General features: G+C 38.9%; 1 protein-coding gene across 1 annotated transcript in view; it reads left to right on the forward strand.

Annotated features, from left to right (window-relative positions):
- Positions 1-15,763, forward strand: part of galnt9 (polypeptide N-acetylgalactosaminyltransferase 9) — a 157,978-nt gene that overhangs the window by 18,406 nt on the left and 123,809 nt on the right. The window lies entirely within an intron of this gene.

A 15,763-nucleotide genomic window follows, 5' to 3' on the forward strand; every position in this document is an offset into this window, starting at 1 on the left:
GGTTAGTTCACCCAAAAATGAAAATTCACCCTCATGTCGTTACAAACCCTTAAGACCTTCGTTCATTTTCCGAACATAAATTAAGATATTTTATAATTAAGATATCGAGAGCTTTATGAACCCCGAAAGACTGCATAGTTATGACCACTTTCCAGGCCCAGAAATATAGTAAAGACATTGTTAAAATAGTCCATATTTGACGCAGGAGCTGGCCAATACTGAGCTGACATTCTGATGTAGAACAAATTAAATTTGTGTTCCGAAGAGGAACGAAGGATATTACGGGTTTGGAATGACATAAGGCTGTTTAACGATTAATTACACAACCGTTAAGTACAACCTTTTTTTGGATGCGATTAGTCAAAATTGTTAAACAACCATGAGATATAGGGTTATTTACTAACCCTAATGTCATTCCAAACCTATATGACTTTAAATAGCACTATGAATATAGCCGTGGTAGATGGCATGGTGTTAAACCATAAACAAAACAAAAAGATTCTCAATAAAATGAAAGTTAATTGGGTTCAATTTTGATTTGGATCCAATTAGTCTCAGCCTCAGACGTCACAACACCCACAGACCGTTTGTTGAAGGTCTGATGCATATGACACACTTTTCTGGAAACACTTTAGGACTTTTGAGGTCGTCATCTGATTGGTTGAATTCTACAGGATGTCTGTGAGACGTGTGGTGCGTTGGAACACTGTCTTGTTTACAACTGTGAGAATGAGCGCTTACCAGGATCAACTTAACGCTGGATTTTCAAAAATATGTGAAGTTCGTGGCTCCATAGTTGCAGTAAACTTGCACAACGTTCTTGTTTATAGATGCACGCCAGTTTGCTATTGCAGGGACATCAAATTTACATTTTCAAGGCTCTAAACATGGAACAAAACTGTGATTTGTTGCGTTACATGTTACATGTCAGTCAAACGTCCTCTTGGGCCGTTCTTGACCAATGAAAGCAGTCCAGAGTCCAGAGCTTCTGCCGTCAGTCTGAAGGTCTGACTATGCGAGACTAGGATCTCATTGACTTTCATTGTATGGATAAAAACAGTTTAAATATTCCTCAAAATATCTTCTTTTATGTTCAAAAGTAGCGAAGGAAGGTTTGTAATATATGTTTGGAACAACATGAGGGTGAACAGAATTTGTTGTAAAAGTCAAATTTGGAGTGGTCTTCAAGAAAAGGCAACTTTACCTTTTGCTGCCACAAACACCATGGCCCTTTAAAACCATCTACACTGCAGGGTTGATTTTCAGATTGTGTTATACAAAGAAACAGGTTTATAAATAGCCCAGTGGCTGAATCACTTCCCACATTTTAACATTACAACGCCCTTCAGGGAAGAATCACATTAATAGAGTCAATAGCTAGCAGTGAAAAAGCATCGTGTTAGACAAAGGAAATATCACTGTGTGGAATAGCATCCCTGCCCACTAGGACAGTGTTAATGGTAGGGATGTTAATAATGCAGTAACAGTCCAGGAGTATTTTATATGTGGGGAAAACGACCTTAGCAACAGCACTGTATTATTAATGGTCATTCATAATAAGTTATATATTTAGAACATGACCGACAGCACAGATCCAGTGTTTAAGAGGAGATAATATAGACTATCCATATCTAGATTTTCTTTTGATAGCTAGCATGGTTTGTTGTGATTAACTGTAACAACTAAACATTAAATAAGATTTTCTTCCTCCAAAATATTCTAGACAAAAGTTGCTTTTATCAGTCTGATGGATCTGTCTCTCATTTAAGCCATTGTAGATGATAGAGGTTGCCTTGCAATTGCTATCCTGAAGCCGCTTTAGTTGTTGGGATTCAAACTGTGTGTAAATCACAATTCATTTTGTGTGTGCGTCTTGACAATGATGCTTCCTGCTTGCATCGCTGATAAACTCAATCATTCACGCTCCTGTACACAAACATGTGTTACCTAAGATATCTCTGTCTGACTTGCACAATCCAAGCCATCACAAATCCAACCCTCACTCTGCATGAGGGGAAGGAACTGTTTTGCACCTCTTCTTGTTATGAGAATGAAAACACAACGATAATGGTTTATTTATCACGTACTGTAGGTAGAGAATCATGGTAAATGTATCTCCTCCTTATTTGGTAAGAAACATGAAAAATTAAAATGAACGTGTTGGCTTGCAGTTCTCACTTTCATAATTTTGCAAGTAACAAACATTCTTGTGTGTTACACATCACGTTTGGGTTCTGCAAGAACCAATGAGGTTCATTCTCGTGTGTTATGCAGCACGTTTGACCTCCACAATAACCAATGAGTTTCATTCTCGTGTGTTATGCAGCACGTTTGACCTCCGCAAGAACCAATGAGGTTCATTCTCGTGTGTTATGCAGCACGTTTGACCTCCGCAAGAACCAATGAGGTTCATTCTCGTGTGTTATGCAGCACGTTTGACCTCCGCAAGAACCAATGAGGTTCATTCTCGTGTGTTATGCAGCACGTTTGACCTCCGCAAGAACCAATGAGGTTCATTCTCGTGTGTTATGCAGCACGTTTGACCTCCGCAAGAAACAATGAGGTTCATTCTCGTGTGTTATGCAGCACGTTTGATCTCCGCAAGAACCAATGAGGTTCATTCTCGTGTGTTATGCAGCACGTTTGATCTCCGCAAGAACCAATGAGGTTCATTCTCGTGTGTTATGCAGCATGTTTGACCTCCGCAAGAACCAATGAGGTTCATTCTCGGGTGTTATGCAGCACGATTGACCTCCGCAAGAACCAATGAGGTTCATTCTCATGTTACGCATCACGTTTGAGCTCCGCAAGAACCAATGAGGTTCATTCTTATGTTACGCATCACATTTGAGCTCCGCAAGAACCAATGAGGTTCATTCTCATGTTACGCATCACATTTGAGCTCCACAAGAACCAATTAGGTTCATTCTTGTGTGTTATGCAGCATGTTTGACCTCCGCAAGAAACGATTGAGATTTGTTCTTGCGCATCAAGCAGGTTTCACTTTTCCACTTTTGTTTGTTGCTGATCAATGTTTATTGATGTGAATAAAAGCCTTAATTCAATCTGTTCTTCATATATAGTGATCATGGATCTTCAATTTTTTTTTGACTAAACCCCTCAATCCATATGGATTAGATTTATGATCTTTTTATGAACTTTTTGAAATGTCAACACGGTAGTTGCGTAACTGTCAATGGGTGAATGGAAAGGTCACAGATTTTCATTTTTTTTGGTGAACTAACCCTTTAAGTCTGTAAAATGTACATTTATTTTAAACATTAAAACAGAAATATTGTAATATATAATTTTTTAAATAACAGTTTTCTATTATATATTTTAAATGGTCATTTATTCATGTGATCATATTTTTCTGTATGAGCTTTCCTGTAGCTTAACCAGTAGAGCCTGTTGCTAGCGTACGCCAAGATCATGGGTTCGATTCCCAGGGAAAGCCAGAACAATAATGTAAAATGTGTACCTTTAATGCAATGTAAGTCGCTTTGGATAAATGCAATAGCAAAGCTGAATTTTCAGCATCATTACTCCAGTGTCACATGATCCTTCAGAAATCATTCTACTATGCTGCACTTTTAAATATTTAGTGTATGAAGCAAATAATTGCCTCTCCAGCTTCTGTATAGTTTGAAGACATCATTGCATGAGGTTTATATATGGTGTGTTTGTATTGGTCTTTGCACAACCAGTTGCATTCAGCAAGGGCATTGAGCCTCAGAGTGGTTTGTTTCTCTGACCGAAATCTCTTGCAGTTGTTGATGTGTTACTTGGCTAATTGAGGAGTCATTCTCCAAAGGTCTTTGATGTCCAGAAGGGGCAGTGCATTGATGGCCATTTCTCTTTAATGTATTTTTAATTGCAGATATCCAGGATACCCTGTTCTTTGGTCTCTCTGCCCGAAGGTCTAATTGTTTTATTTGCTCAAACTACAAAGGCGCATATTTTTATGCAGGCGCTAGAAAAGTCTATCTTAAAAAGGTCAAGCTTTAATTTACAAATTAGTTTGTCGCCAACCAAAGAAAACAAATCGATATAGCTACATCAAGGAGCCATTTTTATTATTGACTCAGAATAGGATGAAACAGGAAACTGTAAGGAGATTGAACAATCACAAATGAATGAAGTGCATTGGCACGTTGTGCGTACGGTATCAAGAGAGTGTTAACGGTTTGAGAGAATGTGTATAAAAGAATCAATGGATTGTCCTTCTTTCAAGCCTTTATTTAGCAGGAATTAGATCAAAAGGATGTTGAGATCTATCAACACTCCTTCTACTGATGAGATGTTATCAGTGAAAACATGGTGCAATGACAAGGCAAATTCTGTTTTTTTGCAGAGTTATATGATCTCAATAAGAAAGTTGCATCTAGACTGGAACCAGAATGAAAAGGAAGTGTTTAAGGTTAATGTGAAGTCTTATGGAGAGAGAGAGAGAGAGAGAGAGAGAGAGAGAGAGAGAGAGAGAGAGAGAGAGAGAGAGAGAGAGAGAGAGAGAGAGAGAGAGAGAGAGAGAGAGAGAGAGAGAGAGAGAGAGAGAGAGAGAGAGTGAGATGGCAATATGTCTTAATCTAGGTGTCTGTTTCTGTCATGCTTTGTTCCAGGTCAAATTATGATAACTGGACAGCCAGCTTTGGCTCTATTTCACACGGATGAGTCCATCTCTCATCTTGTTACTGCCCGCAGCTGCCTGCCCTGTCCAGCGGTACAAATTCAGACTTGAGCAATGGCCTAGATTGCAGGTAGTAACTAGAGCAATGAAAGTGTAACATTACTTATCATAGTGAAGCTAAGTGAATACATGACATAGCGCAGCCCACATTGTATGGAAAAGCATCTCTGTCATTTGAATGTATGTATAGATTATTTTTGTTAGATAACTTAAAAAGATGAGAGGCCTGTAATTTTCATCATAGGTACAGTTCAACCATGAGACAGAATGAGAAATTTTTTTTTACATTGTCTGATTTATAATGAATTTATTGCCAAATTATGGTGGAAAATAAGTATTTGGTCACCTACAAAAAAGAAAGATTTCTGGCTTCCACTTGTTACATGTATTAATGGCACCTGTCCACAACTTCAAACAGTCAGACTCCAAACTCTACTATGGCCAAGACCAAAGAGCTGTCAAAGAACACCAGAAACAAAATTGTAGACCTGCACCAGGCTGGGAAGACTGAATCTGCAATAGGTAAGCAGCTTGATGTAAAGAAATTTGTGGAAGCAATTATTCTAAAATGGAAGGCACAAGAAAACTGATAACCTTCCTCAATTTGGGGCTCCACGCAAGATCTAACCATGCAGGGTCAAAATGATCACAAGAATGGTGAGCAAAAATCCCAGAACCATACAGGGGGACCTAGTGAATGACCTGCAGAGAGCTGGGACCAAAGTAACAAAGGGTACCATCATTAACACACTACGCCGCCAGGGACTCAAATCCTGCAGTGCCAGAGGTGTCTCCCTGCTTAAGCCATTACATGTCCGGGCCCGTTTGAAGTTTGCTAGAGAGCATTTGGCTGATCCAGAAGAGGATTGGGAGAATATCATATGATCAGATGAAACCAAAATAGAACTTTTTGGTAAAAACTCAACTTGTTGTGTTTGGAGGAGAAAGAATGCTGAGTTGCACCATGCCTATTGTGAAGCATGGGGGTATTAAACATCAAATAAAACATAATTGGGGCTGTTTTTCTGCCTAGTGACCAGGAAGACAGATCCGTGTAAAGAAAAGAATGAATGGGGCCATGTATTGTGAGATTTTGAGTAAAAACCTCCTTCCATCAGCAAGGGCATTGAATATGAAATGTGGCTGGGTCTTTCAGCATGACAATGATCCCAAACACACATCCCGGGCAATGAAGGAGTGCCTTTGTAAGAAGCATTTTTTTAAGCTCCTGGTGTGGCCTAGCCAGTCTCCAGATCTCAACCCTATAGAAAATCTTTGAAGGGAGTTGAAAAGGGTGTTGCCCAGCGACAGCCCCAAAACATCACTGTTTTGCAGTGATGCAGGAGATCTGCATGGAGGAATGGGCCAAACTACAGTGTGTACAGCAACAGTGTGTAAAAACCTTGTGCCGACTTACAGAAAATGTTTGACATCTGTCATTGCCAACAAAGTGTACATAACAAAGTACTGAGATTAACTTTTGTTACTGACCAAATACTTTTTTTTCCACCATAATTTGTTTTCTCATTCTGTCTCTCATAGTTGAGGTGTACCTATGATGAAAATTACATGCCCCTCTCATCTTTTTAAGTGGGAGAACTTGCACATTTGGTGGCTGACTATATACAAATACTTGAATACGTTTTTAAATCACAAAAACTGATATATATATATATCACTGATCAGGCATAACATTGTGACCTGTGAATAACACTGATTATCTCTTCATCACGGCACCTGTTAGTGGATGGGATATATTAGGCAGCAAGTGAACATTTTCCCTTCAAGTTTTGAGTTTGACATGAGCTCAAATTGTTTAAGAAGTTAATGCTGGTTCAGATAGAAAGGTGTCTGAATACACAGTGCATTGCTGTTTGTTGGGTATGGGGCTGCTTAACCACAGACCAGTCAGGGTGCCAATGCTGACCCCTGTTCACTACTGAACACTGCACCAACAGTGGGTACGTGAGCATCAGAACTGGACCACAGAGCAAAAGAAGAAGGTGCCCTGGTCTGATGAATCACGTTTTCTTTTACATCACGTGGATGGCTGGGTGAATGTGCATCGATGTGCACTATGCTTACATGGCAACAGGATGCACAACAGGATGGAGGCAAGCCAGCAGAGGCAGTGTGATGCTTTGGGCAATATTCTGCTGGGAAATCTTGGGTCCTGCTATCTTGTGGATGTTACTTTGATACATATCACATACCCAAGCATTGTTGCAGACCATGTACACCCTTTCATGGAAATGGTATTCCCTGGGGGCTGTGGCCTCTTTCATCAGGATAATGTGCCCTACCACAAAGCAAAAGTGGTTTGGGAATGATTTGAGGAGCACAACACCAAGTTTTAAGTGTTCACTTGGCCTCCAAATTCCCCAGATCTCAATCGGGCATCTGTGGGATGTGCTGAGCAAACATGTCCGATCCATGGAGGCCCCACCTCACGACTTACAGAACTTAAAAGGTCTGCTGCTAACATCTTGGTACCAGATACCCCAGCACACCTTTAGAGATCTAGTTGAGTCCAAGCCTCGACAGGTCAGGGCTGTCATAATGTTATGCCTGATCGGTGTGTGTATATGTGTCACACACACACACACACACACACACACACACACACACACACACACACACACACACACACACACACACACACACACACACACACACACACACACACGTATATATATATATATATATATATATATATATATATATATATATATATATATATATATATATATATATATATATATATATATATATATATAATATGTATGTGAATATTTGTACTCAATCAAAGATTACAATTTATCTTTTTTTCAAGTGTTGATGTAACATTGTACTGTTGTTTTGGCAAAATTGCTATCTCACCTGAATGCAGCAGTGCTTTTATTTATGATAACACGTAGAAGGATTTACGTGGATTTATTTGATGTATTCATGCACATTTTGTGGAAAAATACGGCTGGTAACATCAGTTTTGCATGGTGTTTTGCATGAGCAACTGCATGAGCAATTGAGGAAGGGAGAAAAATAAAGGATTGGAAAAACAGCAACCTGCTGGGAAAGAAAAAAAACTGCTTTAATGGCCTGATCAATCAAACCTTCCTTATGCTGCTATGGCTGCAAAACTACATGGTATTAGAGGACTGTTAGAAATATCTTTGAATGATATTTGCACAGCTGTCATTGTTGAAACTATCATAATATTTTTTTTTATGCACTGAATGTAAGCCATAGTTGCATGCTCAGTTTAGTACAGTCTAGCTGATATAAGAAATATTCAATAATCATGCAATCCAAGAATTGAATTTTTTGAGACTCTGTAGTTTTGATAAATGTGTCTTCTAAACGAGTAAATGCAAGTGTTTAATATTACTGAGATCCTTTCATTTGTTTTTATTTTTAAATCTTCCATTTTCCTTTTCAAGATTTTGTTGTACATGTTTTGTACATTTTATTCATAAAAAAAAATATCTATATAGTTTTTAGTAATTTTAATTTCAGTTTGTTTTAGATTAACCAAATTATTATTGGACATCATTATTTTTCTAATTCATGTGCCCTGGTAGTTATTTTAAATAACGTCCATCTCTCTTGCATCTCTTCTCTTTTCTGATGATATACTTACTGGTGCAGCTTTCACTCACATGACATCACAGCAATAGCAAATACAACAATCCAATCAAATCCTCCGCTTTTTATTAGTTAGAGAAAGTATTTTGCAAAGATATCTCACGATATGGAAAAAAATCATAACTTTTGTTTCATGCCTACTTTAACAATAATAACCCTGACTTAGTCTATAGTGTAGTCATTGTTTGCATACAGTTTATACATAAAGCTGGGATTTGAGACTTTTAACACGTAATGTGATTTAACACCTAATGTGAATTGTGTTTTGGTTATTGGAATTAAACCTACGGCATACTTAGTGCTGCATCATTTCAGGATGACTGTTCTCCACCTGCAGTTAAAACACTGAACATCACCATAACTGACTCACTAAGACTACATGGCTCTTTCAAACATGTTAGTGTGTGGGTGTAAGTGTGTAAATTCACACAGGGAAAGCTGTTGCTCCAGATTGGGTGAGGGGATTTTCACTGCAGGGGGGAGAGCCATTAAATATTATCGATAGGCAAAAGGGGGATCAAGAAACATAATTTATGTCCTTAAAAGGGACCCTTTTACGAAGTCTTGATTTTGATTTTGGGGTGTACTAGAATATGCTTTCATACTTGATTATTCAAAAAATAAAAAATACAAATCACATATTTTATATTATTACACCTCCTTTCTTCCGTGTGGCCCGAACATGACGAAGCCCCTCCTTCCAAAATACAGGATGTGTTGTGATTGGTTAGCTGGCCCAGTGTGTTGTGATTGACACCACTTAACATAGTTCATCCAAAAAGGAAAATTAGCCCATGATTTACTCACCCTCAAGTCATCCTATAGGTGTATGTCATTTTTCTTTCAGACTAATAAAATCGGAGTTGTATTAAAAAAGTCTGAGTTTTATAACTCTTTCCCCGCCAATGTTTTTTTTTTTTTTTTTAAGTTGCCAGCCACCGCCAGGGTTTTTGATCATTTTCATAAAAAATGAATAGCCTATCGAATATATTGCAATATATCAAAAGAAAGCTGACTCTTTTCTTTTAATAATAATAATAATAATAAAATAAAAATGTATAATTTAATCAACACTTGAATAAGGGTTTAATAAAAAATGCTACATTTTGAACAAAAAGCTGAGAAAATCACGTTTTTGTGAATGACTACATCCAGATCAGATTCAGAGTGATGATCAAACACAGATGTACTAGATCGAGTCCATCAACACCCCTAATGCTTGCAAGAAGAGCACAGTCCTGTAGCTCGTCTTGGGTCCACATTTCATTCAGCTACATTAAAGTTTTAATTTAATAATGTTTAATCTTGATGACCACGTTATTTTAAATATGCATCTGCTTACATAAGATCGCTTGTTTTACTGTGTCTTCCTCACATGGGTTTTGATCAGGAGGCTCTGTACTCATTCAGAAGATGTGTAATAATGCCTCCTAGCCTCTGACAGAGAAAACACGGAAACCGGGGCGGGGAAGCGTTTTCTCCCAAATAATGGAAAAATCCGTGTTTGGCTGGGAAAGAGGTAATGGCAGTGACTTGGTTAATTTATGAAGTCCATACAAGTGCATCTATCCATCATATAACTGCTCCACACGGCTTTGGGGGAGTTAACAAAGACCTTCTGAAGTGAAGTGGCACATTTGTGCAACCCCTGATGTGATGTATAGGAGCATCGCAACCTTTGATGCCTCTCGTGTATAGGGCTGGGCAAGAAACTCAAGCCCATCTTTTCTTATATTGAAATTCTCTGCCATTTCTCTTAAAAATTCTCGTCATAGACTCTAATTTCTGTCCAGTGTTTTGTTTTGCTCTATCCTCTGCACTTCTGCATTCGTCAATACTCATGCTTCAAGGGTTCAAGGGTCAAGCTCTTTCGCCATAAGTTGACTTGTGTAATATGTGTACCATTGACTGCCAGAAGTTAGTTAATGAATGATCATTTTTTTGGAAATCCATAAATACATTCCTGCATAAACTGTTGCACTGAACTGAGCAGTTTATGTAAGAATGCTTTTATATCAATTTACACAGGGATCGTGCTGTAAGCAATTTTATCCTAATAGGCAACTAGCTAACTTCTGTTGTCTAGGGTCATGTTTTCATGTTAGTGTATCGCAGGGCCGGCTCTGGAGTTTTGCCAATCAAACCTTAATGACGTGTCAAAACTTAATGACATGCGTCTTACCCCTACACTACAGTCACGATAGAGAGTTTGGCAAATTCTGTAATTTTATCTGGCCCAATCAATCTTTAAGTAAACGACAGTATTTTTGTGTTTAATGTAAATAATATGGCATCTATCATTACTCCAGTAAAAAAAAAAAAAAAAAAAAACAGAGGCCCCACTTTTTTTTGCTTCCGACGCCCATGCATTTGTACTTTTCATAACTAGCATGCATACGTTATCCACATTTATAATGTACTAGACTTTTGATATTTAAATGACATCCTTGTAGATTATTGTCAGTTGAAGTTATGTTTGCAATACGTAGTAATACGAAGAAATCTAGCAAGTGATAGCTTAGTGACAATATTAATAATATGAATCAAATTAATATTAGTTGATAATATTGATAATACTAAGTAAATTTATTTTGTTTGACAACTTATTGGCTGAGATAAGAAGACTGACCTCTATACTAGGCTTTCTTTTGATCTTCTTCATTTCTTCCTTTCTCTTTTTCCGTCCCTGTGCATCCGCGGGTTTAGACGCCTCATTTTTGATGAACGCGCAAGGGATGAGCACTTGCCTGACCTAACGCCTGAACCGATAATCAATAATCACCATCAATTCAATCTAATAATCAGGTTGATAAGTAAAGGGGTAAGTTAACGTGTGGCTGAGGGGGCGCCCTATGATGATCATGTTTAATAAACATTAGGTTGTATTTCGCTTGTTCTGATTATATGCTTAATGGGAAGTAATGGGCGGCACTAGCCTGACAAGCCATAGACAGGGAAACTCACCATAGACAGGGCTCAATCCGAGGGGCGGGATAAACGGTTGTCTTTCAAACTCCCTCTGCACGCGATAGGATAGCGCTAGATCAACCGGAGCAACGACGGTGAAGGGGAGCTCGCTGACTGATTAAACATTCGCCGTATCCGGTCGGCTAAACTCCGAACACATCTTCCCTTTTTAAGAATGACTTCAGTGCCGCTCTTTGTTCTTTTCTCAGAGGAAAGCTTAACTCCAAGTCTTCCGGAGGCGCGGGCAGAGCTGATTCGAAAGACTGCCACCATTCACCAGTTTCTGTGTTACTAGAAGCACGCAAACGCAACTCGGCCGTTGTCATTATGGCCCCGCCCACTGACTCTATACACGATGTGATTGGGCCGTCCAGATTCTGAGGAATACAGCTCAGATAGGAATTGAGAGTTGCTAGACCACACTTGCGGGCAAATTAAATTTGCTGCCGCTAGGGTGCGTCTAGATTTCTAGGCTAGGGCGGCACTAGAGCGCGCTCGCGCCCCCAACACAATTGTAACCCTAGGCAACCGCCTAGCTCGCCTATGGCAAACGCCGGCCCTGGTGTATCTTCTCACACACACCCCTAAACTCAACAACAAGATTATGGCCAGTGAAAATGCTGAGAGGCTAGTAAATAAGCAAAACCACTAGCCACAGGTGCTAAACTAAACAAGGTTAGCAACTAAACAAGCCAATCAAAGTATTCAGGATTACTAGTAAGTTGCAGATAGTTGAGTTTAATTAAGATTGGAGCTCAAATCTGCTGGAAAGTGGTCCTTGTGGACCAGCATCCTCTTTTAGACCACATATCATTCCTTCAACTGCATACCTCCTCTTTTAACCTCTTTTTTTCAAAATCAATGCTGCCAATCCCAGTGCATAGTATGACTGACGGGTGAAGGTGCGACTACAGGTTTATAGGCTATAGCACACAAGCTATGGTCAGATCCTTTTTACTGTTTACAGAGCCTTGGGCTAAAACACATACTTTTGTGATTTCTCAGGGCTGCAGTATTTTAGTGATGTCTGTCAGACAGGGACATTTTATGCTTGCTATTTGAAAAATGCCTGCATTCAGCATAATAAAAATAGCATTTTGTTTAGCGTTGATAATGTGATTGTGAATTGCCTGCTGTCCTCGGATATTACAGCTAATTTATGGAGGTTGTAATAAAGAAATTCCCATGCATAAACTGCCACACTCATTGTTTTAGTGGACTATTAGTCATCTGTGATCTGTAAATGTTGTTTTGCAGTATAAATTAAAAAATGTCCTCATCTGACACATTGTATCTCTTCATATGCAGATGTTAAGGGATGCTAATATTCTCTGTGACAATTTTGATGCTACAGCAAAAATACTAGCCTTATTAATGCACATTTAAAACACTATTAAAGACAAGAAAAAAGTCAGTAGTAAAATAAGAACAAATAATCAAATAGAAAATAGAAAATTTTACGAGTGATTTATTTTTCCTTTGTTGTTTGATTAACGTAAAAAAACACAGCAGCAGATTTATGAAGCCTTTGACGTATTTAGCTAATATGTTATGCTTTTATTATTATGTTTTTTTTCCCCAAGAAATCTTTAAATGGGCAATTATGTAACTGTTGCATTGGTATTTTATTTATAATACAATGAATATAACATTTCTATGATGTCTTATAGTATTCACAGTAGTACTGTGAGTGTTAGGCTGGAGAGCTTTGCAGAGTTCTACGCGTGTAAGTACAAGTGCAGAAGCGGCAGTGCAGAGTTAAATTCGAGGTCAAAGAGATAAGGATGAGACCGCTCTACATATTAATCTACAGATGACTTATTTATGCTCAAAGTAAAGATGAAAACATGCAGTAGAGAAGCTTTATAAGTACTTTGCAGGAAGTACGTTGCTGTGGATGAAAAGTGATGGCGTCAAGAGGAGAGGAACTCGCTGAATGCAGAGGAGAATGTAAATGGGGGGGGGGGGGGGGCACATGCATCTGGGCACATGCTTCAGATGTTTGCCTGCAGTAAGCTTCTTGTCCTATAAACGTCCTGTAATAATGTAGAGAAGCATTTTTTTGCACAAATCATGTAACCGTTATACTTATTCTCTGCAATAGACACACGCTACAAGATGTGCTTTCTAGCTCTATCATCTCTCCGTGGCTAAAATTGACGTCATAGCTTTTATAAAATCTACTGTATTAAAAGTTTTTATTTATTTATTATTATTCAAGTAACCTAGAAATCTAGACGCACCCTAGCGGCAGCAAATTTAATCTGCCCGCGAGTGTCGTCTAGCAACTCTCAATTCCCTTCTGAGCTGTATTCCCCTAACTCTTCCCGGGCCAATCACATCGTGTATAGAGTCGGTGGGCGGGGCCATAATGATGACGGCCGAGTTGCGTTTGCGTGCTTCTAGTAACCACAGAAACTGGTGAACGGCGGTCTTTCGAATCAGCTTTGACCGCGACTCTGGAAGACTAGGAGTTAAGCTTTTCTCTGAGAAAAGAACAAAGAACGGCACTGAAGTCATTCTTAAAAAGGGAAGATGTGTTCGGAGTTTTGCTGACCGGATACGGCGAATGTTTAATCTATCAACAAGCTCTGTTTCACCTTCGTTGCTCTGGTTGGTGGTAGCGCATCCTATCGCGTGCAGAGGGAGTTTGAAAGACAACCGTTTATCCCGCCCCTCGGATTGAGCCCTGTCTATGGTGAGTTTCCAGACCAAACAACTTGATGTGGGTCTGGCTTGTAAGGCTATTATTCAAGAGCAGTGAGTGATTTTTTCTGTCTTTTATTTTGTTGTTTTATTAACATAATTTTAGAGGTGAACTGTCCTTTTAAGCTCAAGCTGCTGCTGTCAATTGAAGACCTGCTCGCATCTCATATACAGACCAACCCGATCACACATAAATGCGTATAAATAGTACGAGTGTGCAATGTCGTGGAATGTATACGCCAAAACTCATTTTGGCGTGCATATGATACGCTGTTTTTCGCGTGCAAAATGATACGCACTTTATGGTGTATATATGACACGCTCTCTGGGGTAGGTTTAGGGTAGTGGGGTGGGGGGTTCCTATGTATAATACACCATAAAGTGTGTATCATATGCACGCGAAAAACAGCATATCATATGCACGCCAAAATGAGTTTTGGCAAATGCATTCCACGACATTGCACACTCGTACTATTTATACGCATTTTTCGTGAGATCCGGCTGATACAGACACACTATTTTACTTTCACTTTAGACATAACCGACTGTGTTCATATATGATAACTTTGTGTTTATTTGACAATATTAGCGCAGTAAGACTACTTAGACCGTTTAACCGACAAGGCTTTAAAACGGCTAAACACTCCCTAACTTTATTGCTTATGATTGGATATTTGCTCATATCAGTGCGTAGACTCACAGGCACACTCAAACAGAGCTGAAATAAACTGAGAGAAATACTTCAAATGGAGAAAAGTTGAAATTAATTAATTAATGCAAAACCAACACAAAAAAACTAAAACACAATTCACAAGCGCGTATTGAACCGCGAATGCCATATCAGGCATACACTATTTTAAAAAAGGCAAATTTTGAACTTTTGCAGTACAATCGACTTGGATGTTTAAGTTATTTCAACTTAAATTACGTTAAACTGACTTTAAAAAATGAGTTACATCTTGTTTAACTAATAAAAAAAGTGTAACATTTCTTAACTTATTTTGATGAGTGAAAACAATGTAAAAACATGTATTGTCATAACTTATTGAACATTTTTTACAGTGTAGTGAATATCTCTGATTATCTCTTCATCAAGGCTCCTGTTAGTGTGATATATTAGGCAGCAAGCGAAAATTTTGTCCTCAAAGTTGAGGACAAAGATTTCAAACAGACAAGCTACGTTAGCTCAAATTGATGCTGCTTCTTATAGAAAGGTGTGTGTCAGAATACACAATGCATCGCAGTTTGTTGCTGAATGCACCAAGAATGGGCATGTAAGCATCAGAATTGGACCATGGAGCAATGGAAGAAGCTGCCCTGGTCTGATTAATCAAGTTTTCCTTTACATCACGTGGATGGTGGGTGCATGTGCGTTGATTACCTGGGGAACACATGGCACCAGGATGCACTATGGGAAGGAGGCACGTTGGTGAAGGCAGTGTGATGCTTCAGGCGATGTTCAGCTGGGAGACCGTGGGTCCTGCCATCATCCTTTCATGGAAATGCTATTCCCTGGTGGGCTGTGGCCTCTTTCAACAGGATAATGTGCCCTGCCACAAAATAAAATGAATCAGGAATGGTTTGAGGAACAGAACAAGTTTGAGCTGTTGACTTGACCTCTAAATTCCCCAGATCTCAATCCAATCAATCCACCTGTGGGAATTGATAAAATAAACAAGTCCGATCAATGGATAACCCACCTCACAACTTACAGGACTTAAAGGATCTGTTGCTAGCATATTGGTGCCAGATACCACA

The sequence above is a fragment of the Pseudorasbora parva genome, chromosome 3 (assembly GCF_024679245.1).
Source record: "Pseudorasbora parva isolate DD20220531a chromosome 3, ASM2467924v1, whole genome shotgun sequence".
Lineage (NCBI taxonomy): Eukaryota > Metazoa > Chordata > Actinopteri > Cypriniformes > Gobionidae > Pseudorasbora > Pseudorasbora parva.